At 41.8% G+C, this 16,638-nt stretch overlaps 1 protein-coding gene and 1 pseudogene across 3 annotated transcripts in view; both read right to left on the minus strand.

Annotated features, from left to right (window-relative positions):
* The window catches only part of KIAA1211 (KIAA1211 ortholog), a 149,050-nt gene that overhangs the window by 30,100 nt on the left and 102,312 nt on the right, over nucleotides 1-16,638 (minus strand). The window lies entirely within an intron of this gene.
* Nucleotides 2,926-7,094, minus strand: LOC103602953 (annotated as a pseudogene).

Consider the following 16,638-nt stretch of genomic DNA (forward strand, 5'->3'; position numbering starts at 1 on the left):
GGAAAAAAAAAAAAAAAAAAAAAAAAAAAAAAAAAAAAGAAAGAAAGGGTTTATATACCTCCACTGGCTTTCAAATATTCATATAAACACATGTATGCCCATGTACAACTTCATCTTAGATTCTTAATAAATGTTTACTACTGCTAGGCTACGTTTCATTCCAGTTTCCAAGTCAGTCCTGACTGAGTGATGAGGTTAATCACGCCGCTCCCATTATTTTTTTCCTGGTAGGTCGGGAATTGTCACTCTCCTGCTCTTCTGTGTTGCCCCCAAATGATCTTTGTTGCCAACCAGGATCTGATGTCCACACATCCCCCACTTCCAGATGACCACATTGAAATATAGGGAAAGTAAGGAGCAATAATAATAATAGCAGTAATAAGTAACAGTAGTTATAATAATAGAGGTAGTTATGGTGGTAATATTAATTCTAGCTAAATTAATATGTTCCTTGTGCATGTTCTTTTTTTTTTTTTTTTTAAAAGATGACCAGTAAGGGGATCTTAACCCTTGACTTGGTGTTGTCAGCACCACACTCAGCCAGCGAGCAAACCGGCCATCCCTATATAGGATCCAAACCCGGGGCCTTGGTGTTCTCAACACCGCACTCTCCCGAGTGAGCCACGGGCTGGCCCCCTTGTGCATGTTCTAACCTCATTAATATAATACCTAAATCCTTTTGATATATAATATTTCAACCTTATCTGGTAGGCACTACTATAAAGTCTACTTTATAGACAAGGAAACTAAGGCTCGAAGACAGTGAGTAACTTGCCATAAATTAAATGACTGTCTATATGTGAATCTGTTTCTGGCCTCTGTTCCACTGGTCTGCTTGTCTGTTTTTACAGCAATAACCCCACACTATCTTAATTACTGAAGCTTTCTAACAGGTCTTGATATATAATAGTTCCTCAGCTTTGGTTTTTTGTGTTTTTTTTTTCCAGAATGGCTATTCCTGTGTCTTTTCATTTCTATAGAAATTTGCATACACACACAGACACATATATTAACAACTCCTGAGATTACTTTTGTGATGGCATTGGATCTATAGATAAGTAGTGGGTTAACTGATATCTTTACAATATTGAATCTTAATCCATAAACATGGATATCTTTTGTGTATTCAGATCATCTTTAATTGATCTCAATACTATTTTGTTGTTCTCTGTATGGAGGTATTGTACATATTTTGATAGATTTATTGCTATATATTTGATGTTTCTGAATTTACTGAAAATGGTTTAGGTTAAAATTTTTATTTTACGATTTTTTAAATTGGTGTTATATAAAAATACAACTGACTTTTGTATATTGATCTTATAACCAGAGACTCTGCTGAGTTTATTAATTATAATAATGTGACTGCTGATTTTTTTGGATTTTCTACCTATACAATCAGGTTGCCTGCAACAAAAGACCATTGTATTTCTTCCTTTTCAGTACTACATCTTTTTTTTTTTTCTGTTGCATACTGAATTAGCTAGAATGTTCATACAAAATTGAACAGAAGTGGTGATGGTAGACCTTGTAATGTCTCAAACTCACAGAGAAAGCATTCACTATTTCACCATTAGCTACAGAATTTTTGTAGGCATGCTTATATTATTGCTTCTTTGATAAGATAAATGATCTTTTATTTATAGCTGATTAAAAATTTATCTCTTTACCTTTGGTTTTCAGTAGTTTTACTCTGGTGTGGTTAGGTGTGACCTTCTTTTAATTTATGCAGCTTAGGATACACAGTGTTTCTGAAACCTGTGGCTTGATATCTTTCATCAGTTTTAAAAATTTCTCAGCCTTGGGCCGACCCTGTGGCTCACTCGGGAGAGTGCGGCACTGGGAGCGCTGAGGCTGCGGGTTCGGATCCTATATAGGGCTGGCCGGTGCGCTCACTGGCTGAGCATGGTGTGGGCGACACCAAGCCAAGGGTTATGATCCCCTTACCTGTCTCAAAAAAAAAAATTCTCAGCCTTTATCTCTTAAATATTGCTTCTGCTCCATTTTTCCTCTAACCTCTTTTTCACATCCCATGTTAGAGCCTTTTGCCATGAGCCATGTCTTTTATTCTCTCTTGGGTGTCTACAATTCTTTTTACTCAGCATGATTTAGTCTGGATCTTCCTATGGACCCAGCTTCCAGCTCACTAATTCTCTCTTCAGCTATGCCCAATCTGCTATTAAAACTACCTGTTAAGTTCTTAATTTCGTAAGTATTTTTTGGATCTTGAACTTCTTTTCAATTCATTTTAATAGATTCCAGTTCTCTGGTGAAATTCTCTGCCTTGTTCACTATTCTCTTGAACATATTAACCACAAATATTTAAAAGTCTCCATCTGAAACTCCAAAATCTTAGTCACCCTTGGGTCTATTTCTATTATCTTATTTTCCATGTAGTCTGTTTCTTAGGAACCAGGTCATTTTTTATTGAATTCCACACATCATGCATGAAAAATCTTAGACGCTGGGTTCTCTCCTTCCAGAGAGGATTCACCCAATCCTCTTGCAGGCAGCAGACAGCAAAGGAACAGATCACCTCAATCCAGTCACAGACTGACCTGATACACAGCTGAGTAGCAATCTTTGTAAGACTCAGACTACCTCTTCTTCATCCCCACTTCTAGTGTATAGTTCTTTTAGAGTCTGAACTAAGAATCTGGGTTATTTCCAAAGGCCCCTCTCCTTTGCAGACCCCAAACCCCAATCTTTGTCTCTCCAGCACCACAGACTGCCAAAAACTCTGTCTTGCTTTTCAGCCTCGTTCCCTTGCAGCTTTATCAACAAATGCCTCAAAAGGAAAACTGTTGCTGAGATTTGGGTCATTTTTCTGGGCTTCTCTTCTCTTAGGGTTCTTAGCCCCTCAAGTCCTGGTTGCCTCGGCAGCCTCAAACTCCAATTTTTGTGTTCCCAGCCCCATGAGGCTGCCTACGGCTCTGCTGCCTTCTCTTCCTTTTGGCAGCCACCCTCAGCCTTTTTGGTCTCTTGCCCTGCACTTAGAGTCCCCTAATGACCATAGGAGAGAAGCAAAATGCAGAAAGTTGGGCTCAACTGCATAGGCTTCCCTTCTCTTTAGGATATCATTTATCAAGTCGGGTGCCTCAGCAGCAATCTGATGCATTCAAACAGATGTTTTTGTTTTAATATTCTATGGTGGGAGTACTGATTAGCTACAAGCTACTTCATCACAGCCAGAAGTGGAAGTAATTAAATAACTTTTTGATTATTTATTAAGTTTCTACCTCATGTCAGAATCTACTTGTTGATATGGCCATTGCTCTTAAGAGGATTACCTTTCAAAGTGCCCCAAAACGTTTGTGCCTTTTTCTTATTATATTTGGTCTTTGTCTCATTTTAAAGTTCTGAGAAGAAACAGTGGAGAAGAATGATAATTGGTTTATTAGTTACTTGAATGAACACTCTCTTGTAGATACATCCATTTACATAATGCAAATTTAACATGAAATCCTTGGCAATAGGTGTAATATTAAATCTTTGGTGGGCATGGTTACCAGTTCCAGCTCCAAACAACTCTACAATATAGGTTATCTCCTTTTCTCTGAAGGGGAGGCTGAGACAAAGAGTAAAAACATTGCCCGAAGTTCCAGAGTTTGAGGCAGGGTTGGAATTGAAACTGAAGAGGCCGCATGTGGAGATCTCAGCTTCAAACTATGTTCCAGTGAACAGGGAGCTTGGTGGAAGGAATCATTGTCCTTAGCAAGCTGGGAACTACGCGGCTAGGAGGTGGAGGGGCAATTTACCACTAATTGTACCTTAGCAGAGTTCAATCTGGACTTCTTTATTCCTGACATAAAGATCTTTCACAACTGATTACAAAGTAGGCCAACTCCACCTCTCCCCCTTCCTTTTGTTAGAGGTGAACCAAGAGGCCGGGGGCCTCTGAGCCTCAGTGCTGCACCTTTCCTCAGACTCTCTCTGCTCAAATGGAAGAAACAGGATGTGCTGGATGGAACCTTCTTTTCTGATGCTGAGAACACAGAGCAGCCTCTTGATCATGAGAAGAGATGTATAAAGACTTCTAAAATCCCACAGATTTTTAACATGTAATTGGAGGATTATCAATACAGTCATTTAACAGTCATTTTAATTTAAACAAGATCTGAAGTTGAGTGCAAAGCACATGTGGTAAAAGCAAGCTCTAGAAAGAAAGGAAGAGAGGCCCACTTGGGAAGTTCAGAACAACACTGGCCTCTGAGGAACAGTTTTCATAAGCCCAGGGAAGAGTCAGAGCCATGACTTATAGAAGCCAGAAAAATGGTCCCTCTGGACTTGTGTAACAGCCTGAACAGAAGGGACTCCATTTTCTTAAACCTTTGAATTTAAAAAACTTGTTCTCTCCTGTAAACCAAACCACATAGCCTGCAGCTAGCTGCCAGAACACAATGACTCTTGCTCTCACATTGTACACAAATAATTAGAGAAAAATTATTAACTCAGGTGGCCATTCTTTACTAGCTTACTAATCTGATCTTATTTGAGAATAACAGGAACGAACTGAACCCATGGAGAACGAAGTATAATGCTGGTCAGCTCCCACCCGGGAAGTTCTTTGAGGATTATTTGACACTCAAGCATGTCTGCACATCCCTTCTTGGTCACTATGAATCAACTTTCCACCACAGACCCCTACAAAACCCTTTGGCAAACCTGGGAGGGGCAGAGATGGTCTTTGAGACATGAGTCCACCATTTCTCAGGCTGCTGGCTTCCTGATTAAAGGCTACCTTTCCTTACAACTCAGGCTCCTGACTCACAGCTGATGGAGCTTCTGTTTTAATAGTGTTTGCAGATGTTTAGATTTCTACAGGAACAAAGGTGCTATATGAACAGTGGCTGCTGGCTGCAAGACAGGAGCATTAATTAAGAGTCCCAGTTCACCCACAATTACAAATCTTATACAAAAGAGTGTAAATCAATTTTACTTATTAAACACCAAATCTGTCAACACCACAAGGGATGCCAGCATCTAGGAATTTTTTCATATTTACATAATATTGATCAAGATTTTGTCAGAGCTCAGAAAACGATACCCAAAATAATGGCGCTTTGACATGCTGACCCGAAGCAGCAGCAGAGGGAGGGACTCTCTGGAATTTCCTTATCTGACTAAGGAAACTTCTTCCCAACTGTAATTCAAACCTTAAGAGTCCCTCCCTAGGAATCTCACGGAATAACCAGGAAAGATTAACCACTGAGAAGAGAAGAGACTAAAAGTCACCACCACACCCAGATAGACTTTTCATCCGTTCTTCTGAGGACAGCTCTGAGACTAGCTGGGAGACTTTATCCACATAATAAGACAACATTTGCTCACAGTGCAGTTCCACCCCTCACCTTCCTGGTAAATAGCTGGTCCCATTCAGTTTCCTAAGAGAATCATTTACAAGGTAATGTCTACCTCCAGGGTCCATTCATTTCCCCTAAAAATCATTTACTCCCCCTCTGAAATTGCCTATGGCCCCCCCTACTTCCCTCAACTCTATGAAGAGGATATTTAAGTCTCAACCATCTGTCCCTTCTTTTGCTCATATTTGCAGGACTCCCACGTCCATGTGCACATTAATACGTTTGTATGCTTTTTTTCTCTGTTAATCTATTGTCAGTTCATTTCAGCAGCAAACCTTCAGAGGGCAGACAGCAAACTTTCCCTCTACCCCTACAATTTTTTTATTGTGGTAAAAATACATGGAACATAAAATTTTCCATTTTAATCACTTTTAAGTGTACCATTCAGTGGACACTTCATTAAGTACGTTAATTAAGTACAGTAGAGTACAGTTCATTAAGCACGTTCATATTACGCAACCTTTACCACTATCCATCTCTAGAACTTTTCATTATCCCAAACCGAAACTCCATATCCATTCAACACTAACCCTACTCCCCTGGCCCCTAGCAACCACTATTGTACTTTTTCTTTTTTTTTTAATTCATGTCTTTTATTAACTCATACACAATTACTTGTCTTCTGGGGTTTTTTGGTTTTTTGTTTATTTATTTATTTATTTTTATTGAATCATAGTTGATTATACATATTTTTGGGATTCAATGTTGACATATGTTGATCAAATCAATATTACCAGCATGTATATTGTTACAAATCGTACTTATTCTTTATGCCCCTTGTCCAATCTCTCCCTATCCCCCTCACCCTCCCCCTTCCCACCACCGATAACCCAGATTTCTTCTCTCCCTCTGAAAGAGTAATGTTTACTCTGTTGATTTGTTGCCTAGATGATCTGTCCACTGCTGAGAGGTGTGTTCAGATCCCCCAATATTATCATAGAGCAGATGCTTCTTCTGTCACTCTGGAATGGGCTTTGTGGAGAGAGACACCATCTTCTTTTCTTTGGTCTCTGCTGGTGACTCTCCTTGTGTCAATGCACTCCAGTGGCTGGTGGGCCATCTGCGTGGTGGTTGTGACATCTAGCCACATTCGCGGCAGCCATGATTACTGTGGTGGCTGTGGTGGGCCACCCACATGGAGGTGATGATTTTGGCATGCTCCTTGGTGCTGGTGGTGTGCCTGGTTGTGGGGGAGGTTCAGTTCCGGCTTGATGCCCCAGGCCTCCGGGCGGGGCCCTGAGGCACTGGCAGTGTGCCTGGATGTGGGCAGGGGGTCTTCTGGTTTGTTGAAGCAATCAGTCAGACAACATTTGCGACAATAATGTCTGTCAAAGTGGCTGGCCATAAAAACTCCAGCAGCATATTCGTGTGAAGGGCACTCTGGACAAAGGCAACTAATTTTGCCATTCTTATCCACCTTGTAGTATTTCAAAACAGCCAGCTTCACCTTCTTTCTCTTATGCTTATTCTTCTTGGGAGCGGTGTAAAACTTCTTCCTTTTCTTAGCACCACCATGAAGTCTCAACACAAGAGGAAGAGTCGACTTCTTCTGAATGTTATAATCAAAGTACATCCATCTTCCAGTTGCTTGCCAGCAAAGGTCAGTCTTTGCTGATCAGGAGGAATTCCTTCCTTATCCTGGATCTTGGCCTTTACATTTCCTATTGTATCCGAGGGTTCAATGTCAAGAATGATGGTCTTTCCCGTAAGGGTTTTTATGAAAATCTGCATCTTGGTGGTGGTTCCACCACAGATGGCAGATTGGAAAGGAAGCCACTATTGTACCTTTTATCTCTATGAATTTGACTATTCCAGATTATCTCCTGTCAGGGGAATCACACAGTATTTGTCCTTTTCTATCTGGCTTTCACTGAGCATAATGTCTTGAAGGTTCATCCATGTTGTAGCATAGGTCAGAATTTCATTCCTTTTTAAGAATGAATAATATTCCATTGTATGTATATACCACATTTTTAAAAAATCTATTCGTCCATCAATGGACATTTGGGTTGTTTCCACTTTTGACTATTGTAAATAGTGCTGCAATGAACATGGGTGTATTGATCAAGATTTTCTAAAATGTATGAATTTAGCATTGACTCATAACTGTGTAGACACAACTGAAAAAATAAGTAGGTGTGTCATCAGTCCTCAATTCACACTGAAGATCTGACATTCTCTCCATATCCTCCACCCACATTAAACAGAGTCACTATCTGTAAAGACTAGTAGAGACTTTATAGAACAAAGGAAATTAAAAGAGAAGGAGGAGGAAGAGAAGAACGGGGGGGGGGGAGAAGAGGGAGGAAGAAGAGAAAGAAGAGACGTCCTCGACGTTTGCCTAAACTGTGGGCAACTCTGAGGTGCAACACTTGCAAGGCTGATCCTGGCGTCTGATGCACAGAGCAACAGCCTGAGGATTCCACCCCTTCCCTCCTCCCCAGGAGGTTCAAACACCATGAATCCATTCCAGGATCTATTCACTGAAGACCAGAGGCTTCAAATAGGCTGAGTCAATTCTGAAGGAAGGTGTGTTTTATTAGCACTAAAACAAACTTGGAGTGGCTTAGAGGCTCCTGTTCTACTTATATCTTACAACATTTAAGCTCCTGGGTGTGGAAGGACAGGAGGAAAGAGACACAGCTGTTTCTCCCTTACTCCACCTCCTCTTCCTTTTCAGTTACCCAGTCAGTGGGATTAACTCTCAAGATTCTACCTAGAGGCTCTAAGAGGCTACTTTGGAATAAATAACATAGTACTCTTGGGCTTACTTTGGCAGCACACAGACCAAAGTACAGGGCTGTTTTCTGCACTTAAAGTGAAAGATCGCAGGAAACTCAGCTAAGCCTTGGCTAGGTTATCCCTCTCTGCTGTGATGTATGAATAAGATTATTATGCTAATAATCATGCCAATAGCAATATAAAGTTCAAAGTTTGTAACCTCTGCTCAGGTGAAGCTTTCGTTTTTATTTCATTGAAGCCATTTCAGACTTTGTTTTCCTGGACCATTTGAGACTACGGTGTTGCGTCACTCCCGCAGGCAGTGTAGGCTTGGAGAACTTGCTCTTGAACACATGAGAAAGTGTTCGTGGGAAATAAATGGAGGAATCCTGAGGGCAGCTGAAAGGCCAATGAGCGTGTAATTGTCATTGTCGCCCTGGTTTAACCTCCAACCTATTGTAATATGATTGGCATCTGTAAATGATCTCCAACTTAAGTCTCCAATTCTGCTTTCTCCCAAACCTTACATTAATCTTAAAGCAGTTCATTTGCAAGCTCAGAAACTGCTGGTTCCACGTAGATGCAGTGGTATAGTCTCTAAGCAGCTTTCTCAGCTGTGAGCACCATCACTGTGGGAGCCTCAGTAACCTAGACTGTAGAAGTTTGTGGCAGCAATGGCAGCAGCACTGGTTGTTAAGGTCTTCAGTGGAAGACCACCTATTTTCCAGTTTTTGGAGACCACCTATTCTCGTCTTCCCCACGGTGGGGAGACTTCAGCAAGGGAATCCCTCTTGGTGTCGGGTCTGATATCACCTACAAGCAGCTGTAATGGTGCTGGGTCCAGGTGCAGGTAGTTGCAGCAGGTGTGGAGCTGGGATCCCGGGCTCAGGGTCTTGAGAACCCACTGTGGCATCTAGGTCTTGAGGTGCAGGTTCACTCTCTGTGGCAGAGTTAGACGTAGATTCCCACAGAAGCAGGTCTGTTTTTCTGAGATACCCCTGGCAGCTTGGGCCCAGTGGGCCAGGTTGTAGCTGTAACTCTGACCCTGGGTGCAGGGCATGATAGAGCATCACAAATATTAGCTTAGCATAAGGGCAGTCATGATAGAGCTTAATGCTGAGGAAAGAACTCTGCTTGAACAATGAACAATCACTGCAGTCTGTAGGAGGAATAAGGCAAGGCCACAGCTCAGCAACTTGCAAAACTAACAGTCTCCTCCGAAGTGGCAGGTGTCCTGGGTAGAAGATAAAGCCAGAGCCAAGGAAGTCTGACTCCAGGCTTCACAGGGCTGAGCCCAAGGACGAAGATTAAGAAAGTACTGATTTGCACGTAGTGATGACCCTATTCCTGCTAGACTTTTCAACACACTTCTCCCTTTGTCCTTTTATCTTATGTTAATGCCTTGAAACTCTAAAGTGGGGAGAAAGTTCTAGTCTATCTCCTCAGACATCTGATAATAAACTTCCTGCCTCACACTAACATTTGGGACTGACGAGTCTTTTGTTTCTGAGTGGAGAGCAGCGGGACCTGGGCACCGGTTACAGGCACAGCCACTGGCCCGATTCTGGGAGAGAAGGGATGCTCTGGAGGTTTGGGCCCAGAAAGCAGAATACAGCTGCAATTCAGGAACCAGAGCAAATAGGGCTCATTGGTCACTCAGGTTCCAGGGTGTGAGGCACCATGTAGTGGGGACTCTAGACCCTGGGATGGTGGGACTCTGCAATATTTCAGTCTCTGTGAGGCCAGGTCCAGTGGCAGCAAGGACTCAGAATGGTGGGGCGTAGCTGTCGTTTGGGCCCTGGGGGAAGGGGTGTCTCAGCAGCTCAGTGTCTAGGGGAATAGTCCAGCTCCAGGAAAGCAGGGTACTAAAGTTGTTTGGCCTGTAGGGCAGGGTGCCTCACTCAGCCACTGCTCTGTTTCCCTGGGACACAGAGTACCGTGCCAGCTCAGCCCTGGGATGCCCAGCTGCCCAGCTCGGCCAAGCAGCTTCTCGGCCAAGGCACTAATTCTCCAAGGGGTTGGGACACATCTGCTACTGGGAGGGGTGGGTTCCTAATTGTACCAAGTGTACCACACTAATGTGTTAATGACACGAGTAACTGGGTGTTTTTGTTAGCCTTTGTTATCCAATGTTACCCTACATCAAGCACCTTGTAAGGCAAACCCAACCACACAGTTCCCCAACACCCACCCCCTCCTCGCCGGTTTCACTGCTTAGGCTCTTCCTCTCCGTGGACTGCCCAGTGCCAACCTCTCCATTCAGGTCCTACTCAGCCTTCAAGGTCTGGCTCAAATCTTATCAACTCCACACAGCCTGTCCTGCTTCCCTGCAAGAAAGGGATATTTTGTCCCGCGGAAAGCCCTCTGCATGTAAATCATAAAGTGTGACACAGATATGATGATGATGATGATGATGATGATAATAATAATAATAATAATAATAATGATGATGATGCTGGTATCATCTCATCTCCACCACAGTACTATGAGTGGCATGAAGGCAGGGACCACATCTATTATTTTTGCTCTCCCACAGAGCAAATAATAATAGTAAAAATAATCATTATTATTTAATAATAATAATAATAATAATAATAATTATTATTATTTAATAATAATAACAGTGCTTCCTGTGATAAAATTTGTGAGTAGATTTTCTCTTTGCTCTCCCACAGAGCAAATAATAATAGTAAAAATAATCATTATTATTTAATAATAATAATAATAATAATTATTATTATTATTATTTAATAATAATAACAGTGCTTCCTGTGATAAAATTTGTGAGTAGATTTTCTCTGTGTGAGCACCATAGCCTGAGGGAGTTTATCAGATGGGTTCCTATAGAGCAGTCACCGAGGGAACGGGAAGCGTGATGGAACACGCTGATGGGAGGAAGGGGAGTATTTTCAGGTCACAGGTATTTTTCACGTAGAACAGGCCGGTGCAGGAGGCCACTGTGGAAAGCTCTGAGAAGCCAACGGATGGGCGAGTCAGGAGGATGTTCAGCACCTTTAAAGGTTTCTTCCAGGTCTTGTTTGCAACTGAAACCAGGGAACTGCTCTGGGCTTAGCTTCCCACCTTGTATTTCAAATCTCTCTCTTACCTAGTTCTCCTGGTTTTTATATGTGTCAGTTACAGTTCTTAGTTGCAAACAATAGAAACTGACTTTTTGTCTCAATTAACCAAAAGAAAATGTACTAGGAATATAGCAGGGGTTCACAGAACAAAAGAAGCTAGAGTCTCCAGGCTTGGAAAAAGACAGGAGTTAAGAGAGTTCTAGAGGTCGCAGCATCAGGAACCACAGCAGCTATCGCGCCGCAGGAAAAGCCTGGTTACGAGCTGCTCCTAGAGTTGTGTTCCTTACATCCCTGACTCACCTGCCAAGTCAAAGTCCTAAGGGATGAAGTCTGATCGGCCAGGCTGGGTCACATACTCACGCCAGGCTGCAGCAGGAGGAAGTGGAGGATCTGGCCCTTTCGGCTTCTGTCATCAGAGGCAGGCACTATGTCCTATCAGAGTTACCCACAGTAAGGCAAAGGTGATTCCTTGAAAGGAAGTTTGGGCACTACTAAGAAGGGGAACTGGATGCTAATGGCTAAATGACAAGAAATAGCCACCACACTATGCCTTGGGGTTCTCCTGTCTTGATTCCCATCTAGTCTAGTCCATCTGGATGGACAACTCATTTGCACAGCTCTCTGGTATTTTGATTTTACTTCTCCCCAAAAGGCTGCCTTTCTTTCTTGGTGGTGTCTGGCTGTTATCTGAGAGCAGAGGATGCCACACCCCATGGGACTGGGATGTGAAGCCCAGGTCCAGTGTTTCTGGCTCATGCTTATCTGGAGAGGTGGTAGAGATCAGACAAGATACAAGATGGGCCTGTGGCCTGGAGCTCAGGGCACCGAAAAGTCAGAACAGGGACAGAAGGAGAGAAGCAGAGCAAGACAAACTAAGGCAGCCCTGTAGGCATGCTACGCCATCTCCCACCCACCACTCACTTGGGGCTGAGGAGAGCAAGGTGGCGTCAAGTTGAGCCATCTCGATTTTAAGTTCTGCGGTCTGGGACTACCGTCTGCAGCAGGGTCTGTGTGAAAGGACCGATGAAAAGCAAGGGACAGTTTGCTGGGGGGAGCATTGCTGGGAAAGGTCTCCTCATTGACAAAAAATAAGACAGGGATGCTCCCCTTTCTGTCTCTGATCTTTGTTGTCTGCATGTGACACCTGGGACTGTGGCAGCCATCTTGTGACTATAAGGGGACAAGCCCGAGGACAAGAGCCTACTCCCAGAGAATGCCAGAGAAAAAAGGGAATCAGACTGGATCTTGGTGTTGCTGATTTGCTTCATTAACCAACCTTGGAACTTGGAGAGTGCTCCATACTTGCCGGCACATCAGAAAATATATTTCATTACTGTTGAAGACATTAGTAGTTGTGTTTTCTGTTACAGCCTTCTAGCCACTACGCTAAGCATTGGGGAACATTCTAAGACCCACCGATAGCATCTAACCTCACAGTGAGACCCTACAGAGGGAAATTCTCCCCCTCTCAACCAGAAGGCTTTCTGCAGCTGCACAGTGAATGCATGCCTCCAGCCAGCCCTCCTCCTCCTCATCCTTTGTCTTTTCTGGACAAGCATCATGTAATTTGGGGCCATAGATATTGAGTAATTACTATGGCAATGATTAGGGATTCAATTCAGGAATAAGGAAATATAATTACAATCCCATTTCAGCTTGTTTCCATGACAACAGGAGCAATTGCAATTGATCAGCAGTTTTCTTCCTAAACAGATCCATGAGGCTCATTCAAATGAAATGCTAAAAAGCAATTAAATATCCTCATCAAACAAACCAGAGTTGCTGGAAGTGACTGGAATCAGATTATATGTTGTGTGACATCTTAGAGATTATCCCAGATTCTGGTATTCTATGGAAATATATAGTGGTACTCAATAGGCTACAGAGTACCAAATTACCTGTCGATTACAATAAGAACAGGGTATGTCATACAAATTCAAGGAAGAGGAAGAAAGTTTGGAATCTTAAAAATACAGAATCTTAGAAATGGAAGTCTGAGGGTCATCTACTCCAGCCCTAGGCTCAGTCCTGTGTCTACATCACACAGGATGAGCAATCACCTAACCCGCGTCTCAAGATCTGTAGGGACTCAATAGGCTTCCATGCTATTTCATTCCTCAGTTGTGGAAAAAGGTATTTTCATAAACCTCCCTAGCTGTCATTTGAATCAATTTCCTCTTGGTTTATGCTCTGGAAATAGAACACTATCATCAACAGCCTCTTTAGCTCAATAATATTATTACCGTGCATTTGTAAAATGCTTCAAAGCAGATAGTGTAATGTCATATGCATTTTTTTTTTTGTCCTTATAATAATCCTGGGAGATAGCATGCCCATTTAACAGATGAAGAAGCTGGGTTGGTTAAGGCCACATAGCTCACGAGTGAAAGCTCCTGGGTTCACAAGAGGACCCTCACTCCCCACCTGCTGCATCCCCACATATTGTACCTCTAAGAATCGCTACAGTTGATTCATTGGCCTTCTTCTCCCCTACTCTTATTCAGTTCAGCTCTATTAATTCTCCTGCTTAGCACCTAATTTTCATTCATTTAATGGGTTTTGTACCTCTTCTCTATCCTCTGTTCAATTTCAGCACATCCCAGGTATCTATGGATAGAGGATGAATGATCAAGTAAAACAGGTCTTTTCTGACCTCATCCTCTGAAAAGCAGCAAGGCCAAGTGACCTAAAGCACACACTAACCAGGGAGCCTGAGCTTCATTGTCATTTTATTGGTGACATGTTGTGACACCAACCATGTAATTTTCCTTTTCCGGTGTGTCAGAGGAAGCATGATACTCTTTACTATGGCAGGAAATTGGAAGACAAGTTAGATGAACATTGACTTATGCAGTGGGAAGTCAGTATGGAAAAAAGAGCAACATTCATGCATTTGTTCATTCAGTGAATGGGCCAGGCACAGTGCTAGCTAGGGGCTGCACATACAACGAACAGCAAGCCACAAGCCTTGCCCTATGGAAAGGTGAAAAAATTTGTGAGAACAATGTCAGGGGAGGGGCCTGATCTAGGCTGGGGGGATCAGAGAAAGCTTGCTCCCCTGAGGAAGGCACATTTGTACAGAAAACTGAAGGATGAAGATAAATTAGACAGGTGAAGGAGGGGGAGATGGGCAATGGGGCTGGTCCAGATAAAAAGGTTACCATGTGCAAAACCAGCAGACTTGGACTCACATCTCTAACACTGCTTGTAACAGCACTGTGATCTCTTAGAGCCTCCATTTCCCCATCTGTAAAGTGAAGGTACTGGAGAAAAAATTCCCTAAGCCTTTAATATTTTACATTACCACAGCAACGTATGAGAGTTCCAATTTCTACGTATCTTCACCAAACAACACTTGTCATTGTCTGTCTTTTTGGTTGTATCTTTCCTAATGGGTGTGAAGTGGTATCTCATCGTGGTTTTGATTTGCATTTCCCTCACGGCTAATGTTCAGCAAGTATGGTTTATGTGTTAATGGACATTCTTATATCTTTTTTTTTTTTTTGAGAAATGTCTAACTGAATCCTTTGCCTATTAAAATTTTTTTGTCTTTTTATTATTGAGTTGTAAGAGTTCTTTACCTATTCTAGATACAAGTCTCTTCTCAGGCATATGATTTGCAAATGTTTTCTGCCATTCTGTGGATTGTCTTGTCTCTTCTTGATGGTATCATTAAATAGCATCATTAACTATATTAATTTTGATATAGTTCAATTTATCTGTTTTTTCTTTTGTCACTTGCGCTTTTGGTACCTAAGAAACCAAGGCCTGGGCCGGCCCGGTGGCGCACTGGAGAGTGCGCCACTTGGGAGCGCGGTGGTGCTCCCGCCGAGGGTTCAGATCCCATGTGGCGACCGGTTCCCGCTCACTAGCTGAGCGCGGTGCAGGCGCAACACCGAGGGTTGTGATCCCATTGCCGGTCAGTAAAAAAGACAAAAAAGGGGAAAAAAAAAAAGAAACCAAGGCCTAATTCAAAGTCATGTAGATTTACTCCTTTGCTTTAAGAGTTTTATAATTTTAGTTCTTAAATTTACTTCTGTGATCTGTTTTCTTTTAATTTTCAGGTATAATGAGAAAGGGGTCCAATTTCATTCTTTTTCATGTGAATACCAGCTGTCTCAACACCATTTGTTGAAAGACTGTTCTTTACCCATTGAATTATCTTGGCACTCTTACTGAAAATCAATCAACCACAAATGTAATGGTTTATTTCTGGACTTTCAATTAATTCCACTGATCTATATATCTATCCTTATAGCAGCACCACACTGTTTAGATTATTGTACCTTTGTAGTAAGTTTTTAAATTGGGATGTGTGAGTCCTCCAACTTTGTTCTTTTTCAAGATCATTTTGGCTGTTCTGTGTCCCTTGTATTTCCATGTGAATTTTAGGATTCACTTGCTAAATTCTGGGAAAAAAAAAACCCAGCTGGGATTTTGACAGAGACCACAATGAATCTGTAGATCATTAGGGAATACTGCCATCAGTATAATATTACATTTTCCAGTCCATGAACATGGAATGTCTTTTAATATATTTAGATCTTTAATTTCTTTCAATGATATTTTGTCATTTTTAGTGTATGACTCTTGCACTTCTTTGGTTAAATTTACTCTTAACTGTTAATTCTTTTTGATGCTATTGTAAATGGAATTGTTTTCCTAAGTTTATTTTCAGATCACGATCACTCATTATGAGTGTATAGAAATACAACTGAGAGACAAAAACTCCAGTCTTGTATCCTGTAACCTTGCTCAACCTTGTTCATTAGTCTACTAGTTTTTGTGTGTGTGGATTCCTTAAGACATTCTATATATATAAGATCATGGCATCTGCAAATAGAGATAGTTTTACTTCCGCCTTTCCAAGACTGATGCCTTTTATTTCTTCTCCTTTTCTTTTTTTTTTTTTTTTTTTTCGTTAAATTTTTTTTTTGTCAATATACAATGTATATGATTACTATGGCCCATCACCAACACCTCCCTCCCTGTTCCCTCTCTCCCCACCCCAGAATGTCCTTTCCGTTTGCTTGTTGTAACAACTTCAAAAAAGTATAGTTGTTATATCTTCTTCCCCCCCTCCCTGGATTTTTTTTTGTGTGTATGTGGGTGAATTAATTTGTTTATTTTTTAGCTCCCACCAATGAGTGAGAACATGTGGTATTTCTTTTTCTCTGCCTGACTCGTTTCACTCAATATTATTCTCTCAAGGTCCATCCATGTTGTTGCAAATGGCAGTATTTCATTCGTTTTTATAGCTGAGTAATATTCCATTGTGTAGATATACCACATTTTCCATATCCACTCATCCAATGATGGACATTTGGGTTGATTCCAGCTCTTGGCTATTGTGAAGAGTGCTGCAATGAACATTGGGAAACAAGTATACCTTCGACTTGATGATTTCCATTCCTTTGGATATATTCCCAGCAGTAGGATAGCTAAGCCTTGTGTATCTCTGAATCTAAAGTGTA

This window comes from Galeopterus variegatus, unplaced genomic scaffold, assembly GCF_000696425.1.
Source record: "Galeopterus variegatus unplaced genomic scaffold, G_variegatus-3.0.2 Scaffold4375, whole genome shotgun sequence".
In the NCBI taxonomy this organism is placed as follows: domain Eukaryota; kingdom Metazoa; phylum Chordata; class Mammalia; order Dermoptera; family Cynocephalidae; genus Galeopterus; species Galeopterus variegatus.